The sequence below is a fragment of the Cygnus olor genome, chromosome 9, assembly GCF_009769625.2.
Source record: "Cygnus olor isolate bCygOlo1 chromosome 9, bCygOlo1.pri.v2, whole genome shotgun sequence".
NCBI classification, from domain to species: Eukaryota; Metazoa; Chordata; class Aves; order Anseriformes; family Anatidae; genus Cygnus; species Cygnus olor.
Genome location: NC_049177.1, coordinates 20023592 through 20048734, shown reverse-complemented (window position 1 = coordinate 20048734; position 25143 = coordinate 20023592). Strand labels below are relative to the sequence as shown.

General features: G+C 38.6%; 1 long non-coding RNA gene across 2 annotated transcripts; it reads left to right on the top strand.

The window, feature by feature from the left end:
• Positions 1–493: 493 nt before the first annotated feature.
• LOC121074947 lies at positions 494–23658 on the top strand. 2 transcript variants are annotated; one of them, XR_005822646.1, is made up of 4 exons: positions 494–604; positions 18261–18350; positions 18844–18912; positions 21137–23658. It is a non-coding gene; the product is annotated as an uncharacterized LOC121074947 (long non-coding RNA). The 2 variants fall into 2 exon arrangements; XR_005822645.1 differs by lacking the exon at positions 494–604 and adding an exon at positions 15011–15182.
• Positions 23659–25143: the final 1485 nt, after the last annotated feature.

Here is a 25143-nt window from a genome sequence, read left to right as displayed (position 1 = left end):
CCTTCCAAGGGGATATGAATCCATCATAAGACTGGTCAGTCATTTTTATGAAGACTGTTTTTATTTGAACTTTTATTTTGTTATGATGTAAATATATATATATATATTATAATAGTTACTTTCAGGACTGGGGTACAGAAACTACAAAAGTTATCGAGTAAGTGGGTATTACAAATTGACAGTGAAAGACTTCTGTTGGGTTACGAACTCAAGTTCTCTTAAAGAAACAGCAAAGCAAAAAAACACTTTCCAGAATTAGAAAACTCTAGTTCAAAATACAGGGACTTCATTATGAGTCTTTTTAGTGACTTAAGTTTACAGGTTTAACCTAGTAGCTACCAAAAAGACAGATCTGATTCCCTAGTGAGACCTACTTAAGAAGCAATGACATTAGTGACCAAACAACGGCAGCTGTGCAGAGCTAATCCAAAGCGGGGTGCAGCTATATTACAAGCACATGATGGCTTTGGCTGTTTTTCCAGGTGTCTGGTATGTTTATTGCATCTCCTCCAATGGATGAGAGGAGAATTGAAGTGAAGTAAAAAAAATGCAGCAACCGTTCAAAATGGGACTGATGCTTCATGTCTTTTTTTCAGGCTTCCAGGTATGCCAGAATTATTTTGAGACTTAAATGACTCAGCAGCAGAATTTAAGTTTGGTTTATTAAACCAAGTTTGGGTTAGAGGTTTGGGACTGTAAATAGACTACGTCTGGTGGCTAAAGTCAGAGGAATTGAAGAAATTCCTTATTTCACCTTTAAGGAGGTTCAGGGGGCATATACTAATGTATGTTGTAGGGTTTTGTCTGTATTGCCTGTCATGCTCCTTGATAACTAGGTGCTAGGCTTCTGCAGGGCATGCAGAACTTAACAATAGAAGAAGAACATCTTGTACAGCAGAAGGACAGCTTAATTTTCTACAGCTAAAAATGATTAAAAGTTCGCAGACTTTTTTCCTTTTAAAGAACATCAAGCAAGCGTCTCTCAGTAGTTCCTGCGTGGCCTGTGGTCAAACATCTACTTTCAGCCCTAGCAGCAGGTTGCACTAGAAATACTTAAAGGAGGCAGTTGTGCACAAGTGATGATGCTAGTGGAATGAAAGGTGATGGGGTTCAATTTTCTGGTTGACAATTCTAGCTGGAATGACTGGGGCCCTGGGTTAAGGAATGACTGCAGGTTGGGCCCTGCAGAGGTTTATGTTGTCAGTATTAGCAACGTGAATTATGGAATTTGCTTCTAGTTTAATTGTATTGACTTCTGAAAAATATTTCTTTCTCTTGACCCTGTCATTGTCTTTCAATTGCTCATCTGGCCCTGCATATCTATCCTTTCTCCCTGTCTGCAGTCTATTTGGCTCTGACCTACTGTTTGGAATATTTTTTCCCTTGTATATTGAATAATTGCTATGTCAATTCTTCCTTTTTCCTCTTTACGCTTAGAGCCACTGATATGTGGAATAACCTTCCTATCACCCTGTCTTCAACTCTTGTCTTCCTTTCTGACTTCTACACTGAATGCTGTCTGGCCATTGCAATATTTGTATGTTGTACAATACTAAGAATACCAATGTTTCATAAATAACAGTACAGGAAATGCAGTCACTGTAAGGGAGTTCAACAGCTCAGGCAAAAATTGAGATACTGGTGCTTCTGCAACAGTTACTAATTGTAAAGTCTGATTTCTAAATAGCTGTTATTTTTTGTGTGTGTTGAGGAAATTGAGCAATGACACATGCAGATGTTTACTTTCTGTTATGCTGGTAAGCCCTGGTATATATGTATATCTTTCTGGTGCAATGTAAATTCCTTTCAAGATGCCATTTAAGGGGGATGTAATCTGTACAGAGCACTAACAAACTGAAGCATGGTGGATTTACTCATTTAAGGGAATTATTCATTTAATTTTTACCATTTAGTATTTATATTCATTTACCATTCATTTATTCCCTTCATTTTTATTCATTTATTCATTTATCAAATATTCATTTTAATGGCTTTCATTATCACTACAGTAACTGTAGGGACAGATTTGCAATAATTTTATTCCTTAAATAGGTTTATTCTTGGAAAATCTACAGAGCAGGAAAAGGCCACTTGTTATCTCAGGTTCGTTCCCTTTTCCTTTTCTCAGAACTGCTCTTTTTTTTTTTTTTTTTTTTTTTTTTTTTTTTTTTTTTTTTTACTCCCCTTGTTTCTTTAAAGCGCTCACTAGATTTCTTTTGAATTCCTCTATCCTTTCTGTGGTAACAGCCCAGTTCAGTGATATTGGACCAAGTGCTTGGCTGATGTAAATTACTGGGATCAGAACATGTAATTCAGTGCTTTGGGCACTGATTTGGTCTACTTGTTTCTCCATATGTATTTCTTTTCCCTATATGATGGCTTTTCCTCTAAAATTTATTCTCTTGTAACGCCCATTCTGTTTTATCATTGATTAGTTACCCACAATCCAGGGGTCAAATAACTTCTTAGCAATAAATGCTCTGATCTATGATAGGAGAAAGTCTATACTTCAGGAGAGATTAGGATTTATGTATTAATTTCAGTTTGAACACAGGGAATTCAAGTCTTTTTTTAAATAAACAAACAAAATCCCTTCTCTCCCTCCATGAAAACACTGGAGGAATAGTATCTGTTAACTTTAATGGGCATCAGATCGTGTTTTTAATGAGGAGAACAAGTACTGTGTCATCTGATGTTTGTTGTATATGACCAGTGCTTCTGAGTTAAATTACAGCTTTTCAGTTTTAGCTATATAGGCTGGAAAGTACATATGTAGTTCATTCCCTGAAGTGTATTACCAGTCATCTTAAAGGATATCTTCTTATGGTTAGTGAAATTTTATCCCCTGATAGCAGGATATTCATGGATGAATACGTGCTTGGTTTTGGTGAAGGAGCAAGCTATTTTGTTTTTTTGCCCTTCTAACTTCAGTGAACCTTCCATTTCCTATGAAACTTCTCCATGACTATTTCAATTCTACTCTGCATTACAACTTTTAAAAAAGTGGTAGGTTGTAGTCTCCCACTTCTTAATTTTTTCTTCTTTAATCAGTCAGGGTATTTGAGACTTAAACTGTAATCTTCAGGCAACTCTAAATTCATGCCACCCTCTTCCTGTAGTCATTCACAGCATACCTATACTCTGAGCTGTATCAGAAACTTTGGTGCTGTTTCAACAACAGAAACCCAGTTGAAATAGTTTACTACATCATGACTGGCTGAACAGTACCTATATTCAATGCTTTCAATTTTGTTATTTTGTATTTATGGAGTCAGAAAAGAATAATTTCCCTGTCTTTGTAGAAAGCATCATGAGCTGGGTATTCCCTGATACTGTATATTCAATAAACCTAACTGCTTCAGATATTTACATTCTGAAGGTTATCTTTGTTGCCAGTAGAGCTAGAAGTAATTTCCTTTACAATGAGATCTTAAGTTTGTAGAATGTGTTGTGACCCAGCAGAAAACCTCTTCACACCCCACCCTAAAGCTGCAACTCTAATTTTAAGAACCACTGCTCTGGAAGCTTCTTATCAGCTCCAAAAATGTCTTATCTCCAGTTGCTTTCAGCTGCATAATAAGAGGTCATTTGAAATAGGTAATGTCTTCGTAAGGGGCTATAATCTAAAGCCCACATTTGTCAATGGAAAACATCCACTGATTTCAGGGACACTGGATCTAGGTATTTATTCCATAACATGTGGTGTTTGCTTAGTAAATTTAGTAATAGTAAGATATGGGGAAATTGGGCTGCCTATTGAAGCCAAACAGAAATATTCTGGTGGTATTTACTTTACAGATAAAGCCCTGAAAATCCTCTGATTTTAAGTATTTCGCAGTACCATGCCTCTAATTGACCTCTGCCTGAGAGAGAAACCCTCTGTCCGGCTCCTCCCAGCCCCTCATCCCTGCAGCCATGGAGAGGAGAGCCCAGTGCCTCTGGGGGCTGCAGCTCAACCCTGGGGTCACAGCCTGGAGGGCTCTGTTGTGTCCCTCTTGCTGAGGCTGGCTTCTTTGGGGGCTAACCTGGAAAGCTGGCTCAGACACAGTGTTTGGGGGGAAATATACATATACATAATACATATATACATAATACAAATATACATAGACATAAAATGACAATTTTTTTATGCTAAAAGTAGTTGTCTTCAAAATAGTGGAACTTACTAAAAAGAAAGGGATTTTTTTTTGTTGTTTGTTTTGGACTCAACCAGCTCACCTTGCTGAAGAAAATATAAATTCAATTAAGAGAGGAAATAATTTATACTTACTTCCATCTCATCTTGTCTTGCAGCATTTGAATGAGTTTTCAGTTTGAAGGAGCCCTCTTGCCCTCCAAAAATCAGTGTGAAGAAGTCTGATGTGTGCTCTAACCCTCTGGTGTATGTACAATTTTTCATAAAGTCTGAACATTAACCTGATGGCCTTTAGGCATAATACTTTCTGAAAAAATTTAAGTGTGCTGTTTATTGCTTGCTCCAATTGCTCCTGCAAACACTACAGGGACCTCATTTAATTCCGGGGCTATATTATCCTCCTTCTTTATTAAGTTTCTTCAAATATACTGCCATGGTCTAATGTCTTCTCTTGTCAGCTTCATTCCACTTTATACACCTGAAGGAGACTTTATTGTTTTCGTTTCCTTGCTCTGAAAACTTTATTCATAGCCAGTTTTGACTTCTCAGGATTTTTTAGCTCATCCTTCCATTGTGTAGTTTTTCTATTTGCTTTATAATATTCTGTGCTTCTTCGGCATGACATACTTTTTTATTTTCTTTTATTATTATTATTATTTAAATCTAAATAGGGCAAGAAATGCAGCAGAAATATAGAGGGTCTTGGTAATCTTTTCTGTTGCCCTAAAAAGACAGAGTATTTGCAGCAATGTGAGAAGTCCCAAACTGGGGAAACATTAGCTTTATTTTTAGGAAGCTAGTAAACCAGTGGTTATAAAGGGTGGCCCAATCCACTGGTGCATCCTAAATGTTACAGCCACAGCCAAAGTGCCTCTCAGATTTGTATTGAGGTACAAATGTACCTGTTAAATCAGTCTTCGTATTGATTCTCCCAACTCTTACTTGCACTGTAACCTCTTATGACCTAGATGGCAAACATTAATATTGCAACAGAGGTGCTTTTGGGAGGAACCTCTGCCCATTATATCCAGTCTTGCCTCAAGTATTGTCCTCTCTACAGAGACAAAACTCGTCCTTTAGCTTTGTTTTTGCACTGGTTTCATGATAGCTTGTTTTACATGCTTCACCTGAGATGACCGTTACTTGCTCGCATCAGTACCAACCTGTTGTTACTAGAGGAAGGCTTGTTGGGTCTTACATCTTCATCTCTCTTAGGAATAAATGAACATGTGAACATCTCTAAGTAAAATTCAGGACACTGGAAAAATATTAAATACTTCATAAATAAATTGAACTGATACATACACAAAAAATATTCCAAGAAGACATTATAGTAAAGGGATATTACAGAATTATCTCATGCAGAGCCAGCTCAAGACAGCAGAGATGTGTCTACATATCAGCTTACAAGTACTTACAGTGCTCACTGCTCACTCAGCACAACCCATTAAACAAAGTCAAGTATGCAAGACTAATACCAAATCAATTAGAGCCACTAATGTGTAATGCAACTAGAGAGCAGAAATGTTGAGTTGTGTATGATGTTCATCACAGGTTGTTGTCTGATAAAAGCTTTGGATTTGTTACTCGGTGTGTGATCCACACACCAGGTTGAGTATTGTTTATTTCAGAGTTGCGCAAGTTGTGGTACCAGGTGGTACCAGGTGGTTTCCCAAGCATGCCTTAGGACTTTCCACGCCACAATTTGTACAATTCCTGATCAATGCTTTCACATGTTTGTACAGTCCCCTAGCCTCCGAGGGGTTACGCAGGTAGTGTACTGCTGCCATGACAGAATCATGCTGCGCATCAGGGTCCCCCGTTGGGCCAGGGTCTCCCAGCCTAGGGGTGTGATTTTTACTATTATGACAAAGATAGTTCACTTTACTGTCTACTGGTATCAAGGTGGTGAGAAACTGGTAATTCCAGCTTCTGAAAACAAATAATTTAGTAAGGTTCAAGAGAGAATATACATTAGGGTTTTCCATTAGTGTCCCTACCATGCTGAAATAGAAGTTAGATAATTAATGCTTTACAGTAACTTTTGAATATCCACTGTCTTACTGATCTAGCAAATCTTCAATCTGATCTTTAAAGAACTGTCACCCTTAATTTGAAAATATTTCTTACAGAAATTGGAATTAATTATGGGATGTGGAACTGAGCTTCTCAAATGACTCACAGGAGTTTATTAGGAAAAATATATTTACAAATGCAGAAACTATCATAGCAGGATGTGATAAACAGTATTTCAGATCTTCTTGGTGTCTCAAAGGTTATTTTCTCATCCAGTGAAATATTAACATTAGCAATTACAAGTAATTTCAAACTATATGGTTTTTGTTGCAATGCATTGCTCCAGCATCCTTGCAGAACAAGGGCTGGGTAAGAGACCTAGGGGGTGAAACAAGGAGAGGAAAAGCAAAAGACAGAACTGGGCACCACGTTCTGGTTGTGTGAACATGAAGAGCTCTGTGGGCTTGAAACCTTCTACAAAACACAATGCTTTTCATCTGCACCATGTATTGAAAGCTGCATGTTTTCATGTCACAGGAGGCAGCAGTGATCATATATTGATAAGTGTACGTGGAAGTCCAGCGATGCTGTATGTGTGACTTGCAATGCATTCACAGGAATCAGACTGGAAATTTGCTTTCTTCAGTCAGAGTTAGTTGCTTGTTTGTTTACAGAGTAGACACAAAAGGATGAGCACTGGAGATAGCTTCAGGCAAGGGCAGATCTAAAGCAGAGGATGAATCTGCAGCCATCTGGTGTGTCAGCTCACATGGAAAATCAGGGACTTTGAGTGCTGGGCCAAATCAGTGACACCTACTAGAAACTGATGATGATGAGAAGGAGAATTTCACTGATTTTGTTACTACTGTTGGGTTTCTGCAGTATTCGGTGAGAGAGAATGAAAAGAAATCTATTATTTTAAGTACAAAATAAAATATTTAAGTCTTTGTTGTGGCTCTAGAGGACAGAAAGCAGAATTAGCATTTGTTTTTAACAATTTATCTTATAAAGCTGGAGGGTCCCATGCTACCGTGCTGATGCAGTAAGAGCACAGTGATGTAGCTGTGCATAAAATGAGAACTGATGTACAGCAGTTAACAATATAATCTGAATGCTGCACCCTGACAGCTGTCTGTATAATTTAAATGCTGGAGGTTTTCATCTGAGCAGTTATTCTCTAAAAATGGGTTCAGTAAAGATGTTTTCTCATGTTTTCTCTTGTGTTAGACCATTTTACATTCTGGAGCAGGAACAATCATATTTCTAGCCTGTAGTAGAAATGGAATTTTAAAAAGCCTAATATTAGGATTTACCTTCAAGAAAACAAGAATAAGGAAATGTAGTTAGTCTCTTAAAAAAAAAAAAAAATTCTTTTCCACTGGTGACTAAAATGTGCTCTTACAAGAGATAATACCTTCAGTTATTTGTAGTCTCGGAGGGTTTCCAACAGAGAAGCAAATGGAGTTAGATGAAAAGAGTATATCAAAAAGTACAACCAATAAAGGGGGAAAAGGCACTTGTAAAACCTTAAACTTTTCAAGGAGTTGAGCAGTTGACGAAGTGCCCAATACTCCAGCTGTATTAAGGTGAAGGTGATACGCATGGTGCAACCTATTGTTAATTAAGTGGCCACCATTATAGAAAGATATTTATACTCCTTAAAACAAAGGTTTTTGTACCTGAAATTACCTATAAACCCTGCTGTAAAATGTGAGTGGCTGAACCCCTGGAAAACTTTGCAAGTGTACTATTGCTAATAGCCCGTGTGGGCGCTGGCAGGTGCTGAGGTGTGCCTACCACCTCCTGCGAGGACAGGGGGCCTGTAGCTGGTGGTGGGACAACCGAGCAGCCGCTTACAGCTCCATGCTAGGGATGATTTATTCAGAAGCTTTCCAATGAAATCAATGTGCATTTCTAGAAAGTCACTTGAGAGTTCTCTGCATGGACAGCTTGATAGGGTTTGATTTTCTTTACCTTAATTGCACCATGGTGCTTAAAAAGGGTAAAAGTTTAGAACAGGCTGAGTATAATCCATAGGGCTGCACAAATGGATTATATAATTGGGGGAGTGGAGAGGGCAGAGTGAGCTTTACTATATCCAGTTATATGGCTTAGACGTCCTTGGGGTACCTGCTGTAATCTGATGCATCCATAAGGCTCTTGTCGGGTACACCACTAATACTCAGGGCTCACAGTCTCTGGACTTTGTTGCTCTGCTTTTATCAGGGCAATCTTTCAGGGTGGGACTTCCAGACTTGTGCCTTTAAATCTAAATGTTAAAGAGTTGACCACAGTTCTGGTTTTAGAGCTTTCTAGATGCAGCTGAGCCTCAGGCTATGGATCATCTCAATTGAAGCAAACTCTCGTGCTGTAACTGTTTGATGCAGTTTCTTCTACTGCTGCCGTTGAGTGGGGAACCTGGGACAATACTTGGTGATTGTCTGAGAGCTTCCAGGCTCCTAGAAGCCCCAAAAGATGCCGTACAGATTTGACATCCTTTTCAGGTCTAGATCCTTAATCTGAATCAGAAACATGATGTTGATTAAGGAATACCTGAAATTTTTCAGAATAGCTTAATTTTCCTCTCTGGAAAAAAGATTTCCCCACCTTATTGCTTATCTTAAAATAGATGTTTATTTGCATGTAAGATTATTCTACCGTTTGTGAGAAGTCTCAGCTTCTTTCTCAGTTCTGCTGTGTCTTTCTTTAGGATTTTCTTATAAAAATAATTTAGCATATGTGCACCATAACATAAGCTTTTAATGTAGGTTTATTTATAAGCTCTAAGCAGTTAAAGGTGTGTGTTTGTTTGTTTGTTTGTTTTTTAATAATTTTATATGTGTGGATATCTGATGTGGAACAGAACTGTAAGACTAAAGTGCTAAAGGTCCTAGGCCTTCTTTACAAATCCCTGACATGAAGTTTGGCACTGTGGTATGGATAACCTGAATCTGTCAGCAATATTGCAGTGAATGTGTGAGAGCGAGTTTAGCTCATTCCCTGGCGTGACACAGTGTAGAAGTACCGGGCTCTCCAACAGTCTGTCAGGAATTCAATCAAAAATATGTGTGAATCTCAGAGAGAGAAACTTTGGGCAAAACATTTTGGGTTTAGTGAGTGGCATTTCCTGACAACACTGCTTTGTTGTAAATGTTTTCCAACCTAGTTCTCCTTCTCATGAAACTAAACCTTGTTGTGACCAACTCCTGGATTGTAATTTACATCAGAGTAGGCTGTGACATTACAGTGTCTTTGTTCCTAGGGAAGAGAGGAGTTGTGTCCAGAGCAGGGAAGAGCATCACGTTGTAGGTAGTATGGCTGGCTCTATCACTGTTATGCCACCAGTGTTTATCCACAGTTTCACTTGAAAAAAATTCTAGCTATGAAAGAAAGCAAAACTTAACACATTCCCAAGCACTGCATTTCTTATCTTCAGGTCTGTAAGATGTGGTTGTTCTGGACTATTGAGCTCTCTTACACACTAGCTGTCAATACAGATTCTTCTGATTATTAGACTCATAGTTCACTTCTGTAGTTTCATGATTTACAGAATCGTAGTTTCACTTTATGCCAATGTAAATAAGAAAAAACTTGTCTGAAATCAAAGAAACTATGCTTCTGGTTTTGTCAATGCAAGTAAAAAGGAGAATCAAAACCCTTATTTGTTTTACGCCTGGCTTAGCTTTCAGCAAATATCCACATGCTGTAAATACCATAAAAAGAAAATCCATGCTCCAACATTTCTAACATACAAACCAGCAGCAAAATATGGATTTCTTTCTTAGTTTCTTTGTAGCTTAGCATATATATGAAATTAGTATAGGGCTCCAGAAAGATATGAAAGGAGAGAGCTCTACCCAGGGAGCATGTAAACAGTGCCAAGCAACTGGTGTTGTACTATGCTATTTGCTGTGCCCTATTTTCACAGACAAACAATTTCTGCAGCCAAAAATGCATGAAAGTTCAGAAATTTCAAGAGCCCCAGTGGTGCAGTGAGTTGTTTTTTCCTCTTCTGTTGTTCAGTGGTGCTCTCAGTTTCTCCTAACATGTGTGGGCATAAATCTCTTTTTTTCCTAAAGGAGGTTTCTGTTCTCTGAGATGAATTTCTCTGAATTTCAACAGGATCATATTAAAGAAGCTGTTACCTGCTCCTGTTTTTGGTTTCCTGAGGTGTATACCCTTTCACTTGCAGGCTTGGAGGCAGGGGGGAGCCCTGTGTTTTCAGTTAGTACTTTAAAATCTTCCTTAATTTCCAGTACATATTTCTTCAAATCGGGATCAAGGATAATAAGTTGGTAAAAAGTGTTTCCTTTTGTATGCTGTAGATGATGATTAAGTTACACGAGTTGACCCTTTTGTCCAGCTGTAACATTAATAACACTAAAGAGTGGCGTAGATCCGAGACTCCTCCTACACAAATTTAATCACAGGATTACATTTTTAGTTTCTTTCCTCACTAAAAGGTTAACCATGTTGTTTGTTGCAAGTTATGTGCTTCTAGGCCTAGCAGATGGCTTGTGACTGGAGCAATTTAATAGCTGAATTTCTCTCTTTAGTTGTCATATTTACCTAAAGGCAAAGATTTCATAGTGGTACATACCCATGTTAACCCAGCTTCTCATGTACAGTGCATTACATAAATAACACAAGATTTACAGTCTCCCAAATCCTTTATCAGCTGGTAGCACAATTCTTTGAAAATCCTTTCCTAGCTTATGGTAATATGTTACTTTTTATGATGAATCCACTCAGGGCTTTGCTAACAGCTTTGAGGTGAAAGACAAGCTATGAATATAGAAAGTGAAGATTTTTGGTGGGCATGGATTAGATGGGTCTTCCATGAAATTCAGCATAGAATAGGCTCAACGGAAGGCTGGGAGGTATAGTTGTTGTGTGCAGAGTAGACTGCATGACTGCACTTCTATTGGTGATAACATTTATCCCAGCTTTGCTACAGTGCAGCACAGGACCGTTCAAATACTGTTGTGTATCAGCTTAGTCAGTAGAGTTATGTCAGTGTACTTCCTCTGAAGGATTTTGTCTACATTAAAATAAAGTCTAATTCTAATGTCTGCAGCATGAGTCTTGCAAAATCTATTTGTTATTAGCAAGTTACTAATGGCAAAATGTCATATTCATCTACAAAAGAAAATTCTATTCCTATCAGAAGTTCAAAATGTTTATAAGGAAACCATGCTACCAGAAGCATATTCTTGACTAACACTTGGCTCGATATTCACCTGGCTGGGTGTGATATTTTTCATTGTCTTCTGGTTGAGCACGTGCGTGCGCGCACACAAACGTAGAAAGTTAGAAGTTACAGTAAGGAGACACGAATGAGCAAGATTGTCTGCTGCTTTTCTCCTGTAGTAAAAATCATGCTCCTAAATATGAAGTCTGGTGCTCTATTGCGTTTGTCTTGTTTTTTTATTAGTTTTTTAAATATTTAAAAAATATTTAATATTAATATATTAAATATTAATTATTTTATAATTATAATTTTATAATTGTTAATTATATTGATATTTAATTAAATACAAAATATTAAATTATTAAATATTAAAAATAAAAATATTAAAAATAATAATTATTAATAATAATTATTATTTTAATAATTAAAAATTTTATTAATTTTTTTCCCAAGTACTCATAGCACAGTACTAGGATTGAAGACTGGTGTACAGAAATGAAGGAAACCCTGTGTGTTGGTGAATGTCTAGGTGAGCTCCAAAATCCCCTTTTCCTTACCCTCCTAACACAGTGGCACAGCTGTGTAGGTGGACCTCAGTACTTAAGCAAAATCCCAGACAGCTGAAGAATTTGGTATGAGATTGAGTCAAACCTACAAGCAAATGCAAACTTCCTGCTGTTAATGTGGGGAGATCTTAATTTTTCCCTCCAGTATTTCACCCTTAAAGAGTTTTGTTGGACTAGAAATGGAATGGAGATTAGCACTGCTCCTTGAGTATTGCTGGTCACCTTTCCTAATTTTTATACGGTAATGTCCTTTAGGCATGAGTAAGTGGGACCATTCCCCATCTGGGAGGCTGCTGACCAGCCTGTAAGCTTAGCTGCCAATCAGCTCTGCATTAACTTACTGTGAGGTAAGCTTTCTCCCATGCTAGGCTGGGGAGAACATATTGTTTCCTTAGTATACACTGAAAGCTACATCTGAAATTAGTGTAAATATTATTCCTCCCCCAGTTTATCCAAGCACAGAAGTGAAAACAGTATTATGCAGTTCATTAATAGCTCTTGCTCTTTACAATGTACAGTGATAACCAGCCGCTCCAGCAGCATGGAGGGAGTGACTTTTGGGAAATATTTTCGAGGATTGCATAGATAGTCAGTGAGGGAAAAGAATTTTTTGATAATGTTTCGTGAACGTTTTCAGGAGGAAAGCAGTACCTTTCTGTTAATATGCATTGCACAACAAATGATCTGTAACTAGCCTTGTCTGGCTGATTTGGGTTTGAAATTTAGGAAGGGATTTGGGGCATAGGATAGGAGGAACTATTACTTTTTTTGAGGTATGTCCTAAAAGGATTTGAAAACCTTATTTGGTCTGAGAACATTTTCTTCTTTAACTGGTCTCCACTGACATAGCTGGTTAATAAAAACAGAGTTGCAGAAATACTAACAATTAGCACTGATAGCTCTGTGCATCTAAGTACATACCAGAAGTAGAGTTTGTCTTATTGTTTGCCCACGAAATGATTCTCTTTCTCGCATAAGCACAGCTAATCAAATGACTTGCTAGATCACACAGTGAATCCGAAGCAGCACTGTGGAAACAAGTTTAAGGGCATGAAACTACAAATACTTAGTATGAGTAACTTTACTCTTGGGAGTATTTCAGTTGACTCCAGGAGGGATTATGTAGGGTAATAAGCTTTGAACTTCATGGAAAGTGTTTGCAGGGCTGATCCCCAAGCATACTCAATTGCAGTCTTCACATAAAATCACATAAATCTGTAGTCAGGGGCTTTTAATAAACATATTCTATGCCATAAATTACTTTCTGAGGAGGATTTTTAGAGGCATAATTTTACAGCATTGACCTCCGATAGACTCATAACATTCTATCATGTTAAATGTATATTTAATAGCTTCAAACCTTTTTATTTTAGAGGTCCAGTGGGCCTGAAGGACTAAGGACTGCAACAACCTATTGTGTCAGTGGATATTTAGAGAGGTTTAAAAAAATGCAGATTATTGACTTTACTATTGATGCAGAGGAGCCATTATAGCCTATCAGGTAATTAAATGCCCTTTAATAAAGAACCCATTGCATGGAGACTGAATTTATGGAAATGATGAAACTTAATGGCTCCATAGAAATGATTGCATTGGGTCTGAAACACTTTGGGGGATATTGTTAATATTCGCTTTCATACTTGCAGTCATGAAAAATTCAGGAATTTTGTAGTAAATTACAAATATAAAGATGTATAGGTAGAGTATGTATAACATATATCTATAGATGTATAGATATAGAGGTTGCTGTACTAATTTAGACAAACGTTGATGGGAAATGATCTTGCATTATTTCCTCCTTTCTGTAAAAACACAAAGTTAAACCAGCCTGGTGAAAATGGACAGCCATGATTTGAGAGTTTTTGTAAATCCAGAATGTGCCAGTGTCCTGGTTTCAGTTAGGACAGAGTTAATTTTCCTCCTAGTAGCTGGTAGGGTGCTATGTTTTGGATTAGGATGAGAAGAGCGCTGATAACATGCTGATGTTTTAATTGTTGTAGAGCAGTGCTTACACCAAGCCAAGGACTTTTCAGCTTCTCACTCTGTCCTGCTAGCGAGCAGGCTAGGGGTGCAGCAGGAGCTGGGAGGGGACAGACCCAGGACAGCTGACCCAAACTGGCCAAAGGGGTATTCCATACCATCTGACGTCATGCTGAACAATATATAGGGGTGGCTAGCCGGGGGGGGGGGGGGGGCCGGCTGCTCGGGGATAGGCTGGGCATCGGTCAACGGGTGGTGAGCAATTGCATTGTGCATCACTTGTTTCGTACACATTATTATTATTAATACTATTATCATTATTATTATTATTATTATTGTTATTATTATTTTCCTGTCTTAATAAACTGTCTTTATCTCAACTCACAGGCTTCACTTTCCCATTTCTCTCCCCCATCCCAGAGAGGGAGGGGGGAGGGTGAGTGAATGGCTGTGTGGTGTTTAGCTGCCAGCCGGGCTAAACCACAACAGCCAGGTTAAAATTTACAATTTTTATGTTCATTTTTTTTGTCTGATTTATGAGCACTTAGCCACAGTCCAGCCCTTTCTAGTACAGCCATAATTTTGCACGGGTTATTCTGGGACTTATTTTATAGATAATGAAGGATTTTGGGTATATCCACATACAACATGGCCTTGAACCTGGAAATTGCTCCTTTCACCACTCAAATTAAATGTAAACTAAATTCAGCCTCCTACTGTAGTCTCTTTAGTTTGCAGTTCTTCCTCTAAGTGTACATGCTTCTGCCCAGATATGTCCCCACAGATGTTATTACCAAGTTGTGTTTTTTGTTTTTTGTTTTTTGTTTTTTTAATACTCAGGAATTTAAAATTATTTGCATTTAGGCCTTGCACAAAGGAGTAGAAAATAGGAGAAGTGCCTAACAAGAAATGTCCCAGAAGAATGCTATGTTTTCACAACAGTTTGTTTCCTATTCAGGCTTATGCACCGTATTTCTGGAAATGAAGCTGCACCCTTATCAAAAATAGCCACACCATTAAAACCCCTTGGTCATCCCCCTCCAATACCGAACCCACCTGAAGAGCTGTCCCGTAGCCATCTGCTAGTGTGGCCCTTCAGCTGGTGCTTTGTAAAGATCTAGACAACTAGGATTTCACACAGCCTGTGGCAAAGGGTTGGCATGAAGCAGGTGTGTGCATCTGCATTTTGGGACTCTGAAGCTGCAGCATGTCTGTTGCATACCTCTCCATGTTCTCTCTTCTCTTTGTGGGCTGACTGTAACAGAAAATCTGCACAGAAGCTTGAAGACAAAAGGTACGGTATCTCTGGATGTTCATACTCACATTGTACCTAGGTCTGTGTAACCAACATCAATAGAGACTACCTGGCCAGGGAGTCTGCATTTCTGTTTCAGAGTCCACAGTACAAAATTATTGCTGTATTTTTGAGATTACTATTTGCTTTTTCATATTTTTTTTTGTTTTGTTTTTACCAGAAATTTCCTTGTAGCTCCATTTAATCTGTGCTCTCTTCCCTCTCCTTTTTTGCCAAAAGAAGAAAAATCAAGGAAGATCGCGTTAGTACAGCCTGTGCTGTATGGTCTATGGGTGGATAAAATGTTTGTACCTACTTCTTATAATGAAAAGAAAAACATTTGCTTATTTTCATATACTTATGATCTCAAACATTGGCTTTTACTGTTGTCTGAGATTGTGCTTTTGTGTGATGGCTGTGCCCAAAAGCACAGGAATGCCGTTGTGATGCCAATAGCACTAGTTTGCCCAGTGCTTTGGGCAAAGCTTTGTTAAATATCCTCATATAGATAAAAAACAGTGTTACCCTGAGTTTTAAAATGTTTTAGAATGTCTTCAGCTCTGTTACAACTGATGTGCACTGAAACTTAGGTGCCTTTATACATCTGGGTAGAATCAGTGGTAACATTGATTAAAAAAAAAAATCACTAAACTGTGCTTCAGAAAATGCAACTTTAAGAGAGTGCTTGAAATCACAACTTTAGGAATCTTTTTAGTTTCCATTCAAATCAGTGAGACTTATTCTTAACTTTAAGTATCTTAAATGCTGTTCTGGAAAAGGTTGTTTTTACAATAATTAAAACAAACAAACAAAATTTAAAAGGCTTTTCTGTTTTCTACTCTTTCTGCAGGTTTATGTGTAGGATAGTAATAATGCTATAATTTAATATAGGTAATTTCTCTGTTTCTGTAAAGAAGCTTTATACACCAGTACAAAAGATTTAAGGCCCTTGAAATGTTTATTTTCAACTCTTTCATTTTAATGCTTTTAATCAAAGTTGTACCATAACTAAAACACATTAATTTGTAGAGGGAGGCTGTAGAGAAGTCCCTGAAGTGCTTCCCTTTGAGGAGCATTGTTAGTCCACGTAGAGGGCTCTATAAGCCACAAACATTATAATTACCCGATTTTTCTCTTGTTGAAATCAGTGGCAAAACCCTTATAGGTTGCAATGGCAGCAAGACTGAAAGGGACTGCTGTGCTTCAGTTTATTGTTCCATTTTCTGATTAACATCTTAAACTGCATTTTGATCATGTAGCTTCTACTAACGGAGAACGCCTGATGATCTTTTTGTTGATTTTCTGAGAGAACAACAGCTCATCTTGATGCTCAGCCAAGGCATCTATCATTTAGCTGTCCCTTTCAGTTACTGTGTTGAGAATGCAGCACAGCCCTGGCTCAGAGAGTCTCCGCTCCATCTGGTGACCTGTCAGAAGAGCTCTTAGACTGTTTTCCTTTCAGGGTCCAGCAGTGAATTTTTTATGCACAGAAAGTGTTTTAACTTCTTTTGTGCTGAGTACATTTAAGAGGTCAGACTCCAACTGCAGTTATAATTCAAAAAGTTACTGTACAACAGCTTGGTCAGCCTCTGTCCAGAAGAGGTGGTATTAACGTACAAAAAGAGTAGTGTCACTTAACTGTCCTAAAGGTCAGCGTTGGAGAATAAAAATGCCATGTTACCTCATGTTTGCTGCAATGACTAGTAACGGAGGACAAGTGCTAGAGTGTAGCTAATGCATACCAGTGTGAGTCATTTTAGCATTTCTCTCCATTTCCTATTCTCCTAAACTGTTTTTCTTCCTCCTAAAATGTTTTTCTTCCTGCTATGCACTTTTTTCCTCCACTGTTTTTTGAGCTGTCTCATCTAGCTCTTGTGAATACCACATGGTATTCACGTAAGCATTCTGCGCATAACCTAGTACTACAATTAAACGCAAGTGGGAGCAGGAAGAAAATGGCAGATCTGGAGTAAAACCTCTCCCAGAGATAATGGGAGATGTTTACAGATGGTAAATGTTACCACAGTTGACCATGAGAGGAGTAACTATATGGAAGGAGTGGGGACACTGCAAGAATTTAGCCTATATATCCTGCCTCTGGTAGGAGATACAGTGGTTATGGGAGCATAAACAAATAAAGCCCATGTGTATCTCACCTTGGGGATACTGGGGTCTATCCCCATGTAAATTTTGTAAGCCTCTAAACCCTTTGACCCTGACTTCTCTCTTATGTTAAGCCTGGATGGTGCATGTGCCAGTCCCAAGTCTAGCAGATGGGCATGTGAGCCTGAAAAGTAAAGCGGAGGAGAAAGTGAGGTCCTGGCTGTCAGGCAATGCTACTTGTGACTGGGCAGGGGGGAGTTGACTGAATAACCCTGTGCTTCAGACACCCTTTTCACAATGATGAGTGACTTTTTTTTGTGTTGAAAAACAAATTCGGTAAACACATTATTGCCTCCTTATTTTCTGAGCAACATCTCTAAATATTTTGTTGGCTATTCCTGAGCTTAGAGACAGGCACTGGGCAATGCAGGCTGAACATGGAAGGGACACGTATGAAAAAGGTTACAAGGCCCTTTACAAGGTCTCGTTCATTCTGTTTTCCAGTTTATGAAAACTAAATATTCCTGTCTTAGAATTATCCAGATAACAAGTAACTTGTACTTTGTCACTGTTGTACATATTATTCAATATTAACCCATGTGTCTGCCATAGGACATTTTGGAATAAAGGGTGTTACACTCTTGCGATTGCTGCAAAGCAGCCAGCATTAATTTCAGTTCTGAATTCTTCCAAATGAAATTATAATAATATTCCTTCTCTGCATTGGCATTGCTGACATCACCTAAAAACATTAACTCTAATTACAGGACTGATTTGGTCCCTTATTAGGCATTTGTTCAGGGCTAAATAGCTTGATAAAGCAGAACACTGTAACTCGACAGCAAAAGTTAAGCCTTCTGGATAGGGCTCCTACCATCTATGTTCCTTCCCTGGTGATGATGAATGTGTCCCATGAAGAGATTAGATCATTTGCTTCACTCAAGTAATAAAATGTTCTGTGCACTTTCTTTTTAGGCAGCTTGTTGATTCTGAGCAAGTGGGACTTGGTTGGTCTTGGGATTCAGCTAATGTGATACTGGAAATATTTGAAACTTGGAATTGACCGTGAGCTACATTCAGTTTCATACATTCGATTATAGTGGTTAAAATACTGTGTGATCTTAAATTTATTGCTGTTCTTTATTAGAAAGAGCTGTACCTGAATTTAAATAGATGAATTGATTTTTTTTTTTCAGTCTGAATTTCATGAGGCACAGGAGCTCTTCCTTTATCATAACTTGCTGGTTAACACTTTGAAACCTACAGAGTTCACTTCTTTTATCTGGAGAGTATTAGCTAATTAATATATCATGGTTATATATAAGCAAAGGTGTGCATTTCTGATACATATAAGCAAATATTTTTTTGTAGAACAGGTGATATGCAAAAATAAGTTTTTTTCTGATCTGAAGCATTTGTGAACTCAGAGTTGAATCCCATTTTAATTAAAATCTAATCAATTAGTTTGTTTTGTATGAGAGAATTTGAATTGCCATTTCCCGTAAGTACTCCCAAATGACTCTATATCGTATCAGTGTGTGGTCTTTTTCTCTTTCAGTTGAACCTGTCCTACTCTGTGTAATAGCTTGTGCATCAAAAAATGTGAATCAAATTTTCTACCTTTGTGGTGAGTAATCCTGATAGTTAATCGGTCTTCTCCACTGTTCATGACTACCATGTTGAGTGGAAGAGCTTCTCCAGGTAGAGCTGAGCCAGACAAATGTGGGCAGTAGCTAAGATAAGTAACAGCACAAAGGTTAAGGGCACGTATACCCGAAAGAGTCTTTGTAACTAACATTATGTGCCTGGGACTACCTGTGATTTTCCCTGCATTTGTTGTGTAGTTCGGCAAACAAACAACAACTTCTATATGCCTCAGCTTAATCTTCCAAAATAAAGGTGTTACCTGCTGGAACTATTACATACTCTATTGCCCATGCACTTCAGACACAAACATTTATTTATTTATTTTTGAAGTGCGTTTTCAATCTTAAGAGTAGCAAGCTGCTAGTTACTGAAAGTAGAGGAGAATGTTTGATTTAGTGGAATTGGCACACACATGCACCACCTTGTGTGCGGCTGTTACTTCAGTGTGTTCCTGTACTGGCTACTTGCTGTATTCTAAAATAAGCAAAGTAGTCCTAAATTATATGGCTGTCCTTTATGCATTGCACAGAAGGACACAGAGTAATCAATGTAAAGATTAAACAACAACGTCAATTAATCATTAAGTTTGGAAGTTCTTAGATGATTCAGCAAAGCTTTTGAATATCATTCAAGAAATGATGTAGGGCACTGCAATTTTCCTAAAATCAGTCTGTACGTTTCTGCCTAATTCACGCGGCATTTTATTGATCCACCTCCTTGCTGTGCTGTACAGACGTGAAAGCTGCATTTCTGACTTATGCTCAGGTGACCTGTATGTGATCAGAAGAAACCAAAGACGTGTCCCAGATCTGCAGCTGTTGGTGTGTGGTTAAGTCATCAGGTCACTTGTCTCAATGCATTTTAATTAACAGTGGGAAATGTGGCAAGTGTACTGCATCGGCAAGATAATAATGCTGTGCAAGTGCATTGTCCTGTGATGAAGAGCAATGCTTTTCTTTATTCTGAAATCTATTCCATAAGATGGTTTACATGAACATTATTGATTTAAAATGACTTTAAAAGCAGGCTATATTCTTCTTAAACCAGAGTGCTGGCGTCTTTCCTGCATAGCTCGGTGGCTAATGTGCACCTGACCACACGTGCTACAACCAAGTGTTGTGGCTATCAAGAGTAAGCAGTGCTGGTCAGGGTGAACAGCATGGGTGTTTACCCCTGCAAGCAACCTGGTGTTTGTACTCTGTGGTCAGTAGCATATAAAACCCAGGCCTCAACTGCTTGCCTAGGTTTTTTGGGAGAGTGGGGTGTAAGAAATCCAATACTGTGTGACAGGGAAACAGCAGGACTCTGTTGCTTCTCTAAGCAAGGAGAAAAGATGGTGAGATTTACATTTAGGGATGAGAAACTTTTTTTCAAAACTTCTCTTTACAATACAGTAGTTTGGGAGATATATAATAATGAAGGCATGTTTACTTTTTGTAGAATTCATGGCATAATGAGGATAATAAGACCCTCCAAGGCAATAATTGCTTCACTGTAGGGTGCTCCTGCATCTCAAATTGCTCAGCATCTGGGTTTTAAATCATTTGCTCTCCTGGTGGGTAAAACTGCCAGCTAAACAGGCAGGCAGACAAGTAGCATTTTTAAACTTACACAGCGTGATCATGGCATGTGTGCATTTAGGGCTGAGCTTGTTATCATCAGGAATTGTTATCTAAACCACGGAGCCAGACACCAAAATAGATTATATATGATGCTCTTCTAATAAATTGTTTTCGTAGACAAGAAGAACAGTTGGCCTGTAGTTATAGACCTAGTACTGGTTTGGATATTTCTCTCTGGCAGACTGTTTAACAGGAAAGCATTGTCTGTGGAGCTCAGAAACCGTGTAATAAATTCCACAATTCATGGGTGCTGTGGTGGGCAGGTGACTCTCAGTGACTGCCTTGCTGAAGATCATGTTATAAGTGGGAAAAGGCTTTGCTGTATTCAGAGAGCTATGTTACTAACACGTAAAGGCTTTAACTTGGTAAGAACTGAGTCCGTCCTGTGTATAGGAAAGCTTTTTTTTTTTTTTTTTTAAACAGAATCTGTTTCATTTTTATTTGGGAAAGGTTAGACTCTGATGGATATTCTGCTTTTGGCGCATCCTTCTCTATGGGAGTTTCTGAATGCTTACTAGTTGTTTCCTGATGCAGACTTTCTTCCATCCTCTGACCTGATGTACACTGTATGTCATGGTGCAGATGCGGATGAGTGCTCTGGGTTCTATTCTTGAAGATTCTGCTTTTGGGAAGAACTGCCTCAGGTAGGGGATCAGAGGTGACTGGAAGTCCAGCTTGAAATGGCAGGTGTACACCTCAACTATCTGAACAATGGAAGTATTGCAGCAACAAGAAGGGTTGTGCCCAGGCTCAGTTCATCTCAATTTATGGTTTGTCATCTTACATTCACACCTGTATTGCTCTAAGTCCTGGATTTTAGACTTTGAGTTCAAATCCTACTGTGGCTGGTGTCTATCGTGGCCCTGTGATAGGACAGACGTGTGCTGCTGGCGGTGCAGGCTGCATGTCTCAAGCATGATGATGCCCATCTGACCACTCTGAAACCACAGGCTCAGGAGAGATCCTGGTGAGGCTGTGATTTGCCTGACATTTATTTTGGCCCTGGTGGTAGCTGCTTTGAGTTTTTCTCTTTTCTTTTTCTTTTTATTTATTTATTTTTCCTGGGTTATTTTTAACCTGGATCAATTCCCTGGTCTGATTCACCTCACATTCACACAAAAGTTGTACAGGCACAACTGAGGGAGCATCAGGAATTAGCAGAGGGAGTGGTGCCTGCACACAGCAGCACTTGTACTAAAAGAAAAGCACCCTTAAGTCCTCTCTAACTGTGTCAATTTGAAGTGCTCTCGTTCTCTCTCTGTCACAGGCTTTTTGTTGCTGTTGTGGATTTTCCTCACTTTGTTGCTACATGTTTTTCTCCCCATACAACATGTTGTTTCAACTCTGCCAGTACTCATCTGCCATCTCGTTAGTTGTCTGCTGACTACTGCAGCACTTAAGAAAAGGAAAAGAGAAAGGAGAAAGTCTTTGTAGGCTTCTAGCAGGCAATGGAAAAATAACGCTAGGATGAGCATCACCTAGTTTTAAAAAGGCAAAAAGAATAATTGCTTTCCTGACCAAGAAATTCTGGCTAGAAAGCTTGCTTGCTGACTCAGGAACACATGCGGAGGGAGGATACCCACTCCTCAAGGGCCTTTTTCCCCTCTGCAGTCTTAGAGAAAGAATCATTTGCCAAGCAAGCACTGGCAAAGGCTTGCTGCTTTTATGTTTTCCCTGGTGGGACTATCTGCAAGGTAATGCACATCAGCGTATTATATGATGATCCTGAAGGTATTAATTATGATTACTCTTGGTGGTTTGGTTTTTGGCTCTTTGCCACGTTTTTTTTCTTCCTTGTGTCTGAGAGTGATATAAAGTAGATGATGACGTACAGGAACCAAACCTTACCTTTACAGAATCCTCCAGTAAAACGAAGATGTGCAGAAAGCTTCAGTAATCCTGTTGTTGTATGTTGCCTTTTACTTTGGTAATACGTGGATTCAGTGCAAAATGGAGGTTGATTGGTAGCTGTGAAAAACAATTGATTCATATGAATAATGGCTCAAATTGTGGACCAGTTGTGAACAGGGGCTTGCAACTGTGCACTTGAATAAGCAGCTTAAAAATTGTGTTAAGAGTGGGAGAAGTGCTTGGTTTCTTGCTGTAGCCCAGCACTGAGCAGAGAAGCTATTGCTTGATTTTGGGGCACCGAAAAGCCTTGGTTGTACTTAAAGTCCAATTATGTGTTCACCAGGAAACCAAAAAATCTGACAAAAACTGATAAATTTCAGCAAAGGGAATTTTCTTTTAGTCTAATCCAGTAGCTTAGACTTCCACCTGAAGGCACAGGAGACTCAGTTCTTCAAGATACACAGGACACGAACATGAGACAGCTTCCACCATGGTAATGAAGTGTATAGAGACTTACCTTTGAAGGAACTTTTTTCTGCTTTTACCCATATAGGTCTAAGGCAATTAATCAATAAGCAAGAACACAGGGTGGAAACATATGGTCTTTGATATTTAATAAATGGATTAACAGAGTCCACCGCTTAATATTCAGCCTCTGCCTTAGGAGTATAAATTAATAAGCATTAGGTCCTTTTTAATGAGGAATTTTTCTCTTTTAAAACCTGAATGAATTATCAAAAAGAGTTCTGGCAGAATTTCAAAGACATTTTCTGACCTTCTAGTATTCTGGCCTGCATGAATTTTTAACAAGATGCTATATATCTGGAAGGTCTATTAGAATGCGTCTGCATGAAATCTATCTGCCCTCTAGCCCCCCACCTCTTTTATTCCTTTTTTTCTTTTTTTTCTTTTTTTAAATCAGACAACTGAAGCAGAAAAAGAAGTATCTCCAATAGCAAGGGAATACTTAATTTATGTAAATTAAGTTTTAAGAAAGAGTCCTTATTCAAGTTAATAAAACCACACACATTGCTTTTAAATATTAATGGTGGCTGGCAAAAATCCTTTATTTATAGTGACATTTTCATTTATATTCATTTTTGAATAGTATCAACAATGTAAAGCATTCCAAGATCTGTTTGAAAATGCGTATTTTAAAGTGTATAACATGCATAACTTCTAATGAAATGCACATGGCTATGCTTTCAGTCCTGTAAAACATTTTTTTCTGGTTTCTATTCCAGAAAACCTTTTTGATTTCTAAATTTGTTGACAAAATAAATGCAATGGAATAAAGTATTTTTTTAATATTTGTAGCCTAATTTTCAGCATTATGAAGAAAGCTTACTGTAATATTACTTGCTTACTGTTTTATTTTTAATGGAGTGTTCTGTGACATTTTGAAAATGCAGAACCCCCTTGTTCATAAAAGGTTGTAGTTATCTGTGCAAATTTTTACTGATGATTCTTCGTAATCTAAATGCCACTTCAGAAAAATACCGTATACGTTAATGAACACCGAGCTGTTTCACTTAAAATTACAGTATCAGTTGGCCCTACAGATGGGGCAGTCCATTAGCAGGTTATTGCTCTGAATCACTGTTTCGGATTGCATGCTTCAATAGCTCACTTTTAGCTCCTATTCACTACCATGAATTAGATGCTACCTCCTGGAACCACCTGTGGGTTTTGGTTGTGTCCACCTGGAACCTGCTGACTAAAAAGCCCTTTGGTCCCCTCTTGCTCCTGGAGGTGATTAACGTGCTGCTCCTCCACCACAAGGATCAGTGCCAATTTGCACTAGGAGAGAAGCAACCGTTAGGTTTTAGTAAACATATTATGAGCAAGTGATTGTCTTCAGCCTGTTAATCAGTTATGCCAGGAACCACTAATAGGATTTCCATGTCACTGTTTCTTTTATTTCACTTGTTTCGGAGGGAAGTTCCCCTTCCTAGTTAATCCTTTTGAGCAAAATTCATCCCCGGGTAAACCCTTGGGAACCATCGCAGTCAATAGAGTTGCACCTCAGATGGAGCTGAGCCACTGAAAGACACTGAACGTGAAACTGGGAAATGCAGTGCTTTACCCATCCAAATGCTGACTGGTCTCTTGAGTCTGGTGTTTGCTGGCATTCCCCACCCCGTCTCTTGATTAGGACCACATGAGAGTAGAAAATGATGCTAAAAAACACAGCTCAATAAAAGCTGGCTAATTATTTGTTCATGTTACTTTGTCAGGACAGCTTAGCTCTGGAAGAACTCCACTGTGGCTTGGTTTTTAATAGGCAGTGTTGAGTGGGCGTAATATCGTGTTTCTGATTTTTCTTTGTTGGCATGAGGGACATGCACAGTTTGAGGATGTCTTGATTTAATTGTTGAGACTAAGGCCTGCAGTAGCTTGTGCTAGTACTTGTCTACTTACATCACATACTTTCAAAGGTGCAAAGAGAAGCTGGATGCATCACTGTTATCAGAGGTCAGTAGGGGTCTGTATCCCTGTTGTACCTTTCAACTTGTCATTTGCCATTTTTTTGTCATCATTTTTTACTTTATCATCTAGGTCTGGGCATGCAACAGGCAGCTTTCCAAGCTCACTGCCTTACAGCAACCTCCTGACAGCTCCCACCCCAAGCTCTGGTGGAGGGATGGCAGAGAGGTGGGGTGACACTGCACAAAGTGCTCTCCACTAGAGCAAGAGGTGATAACTGGTGCGAGAAAGAGACTCCCATGGGCCATAGG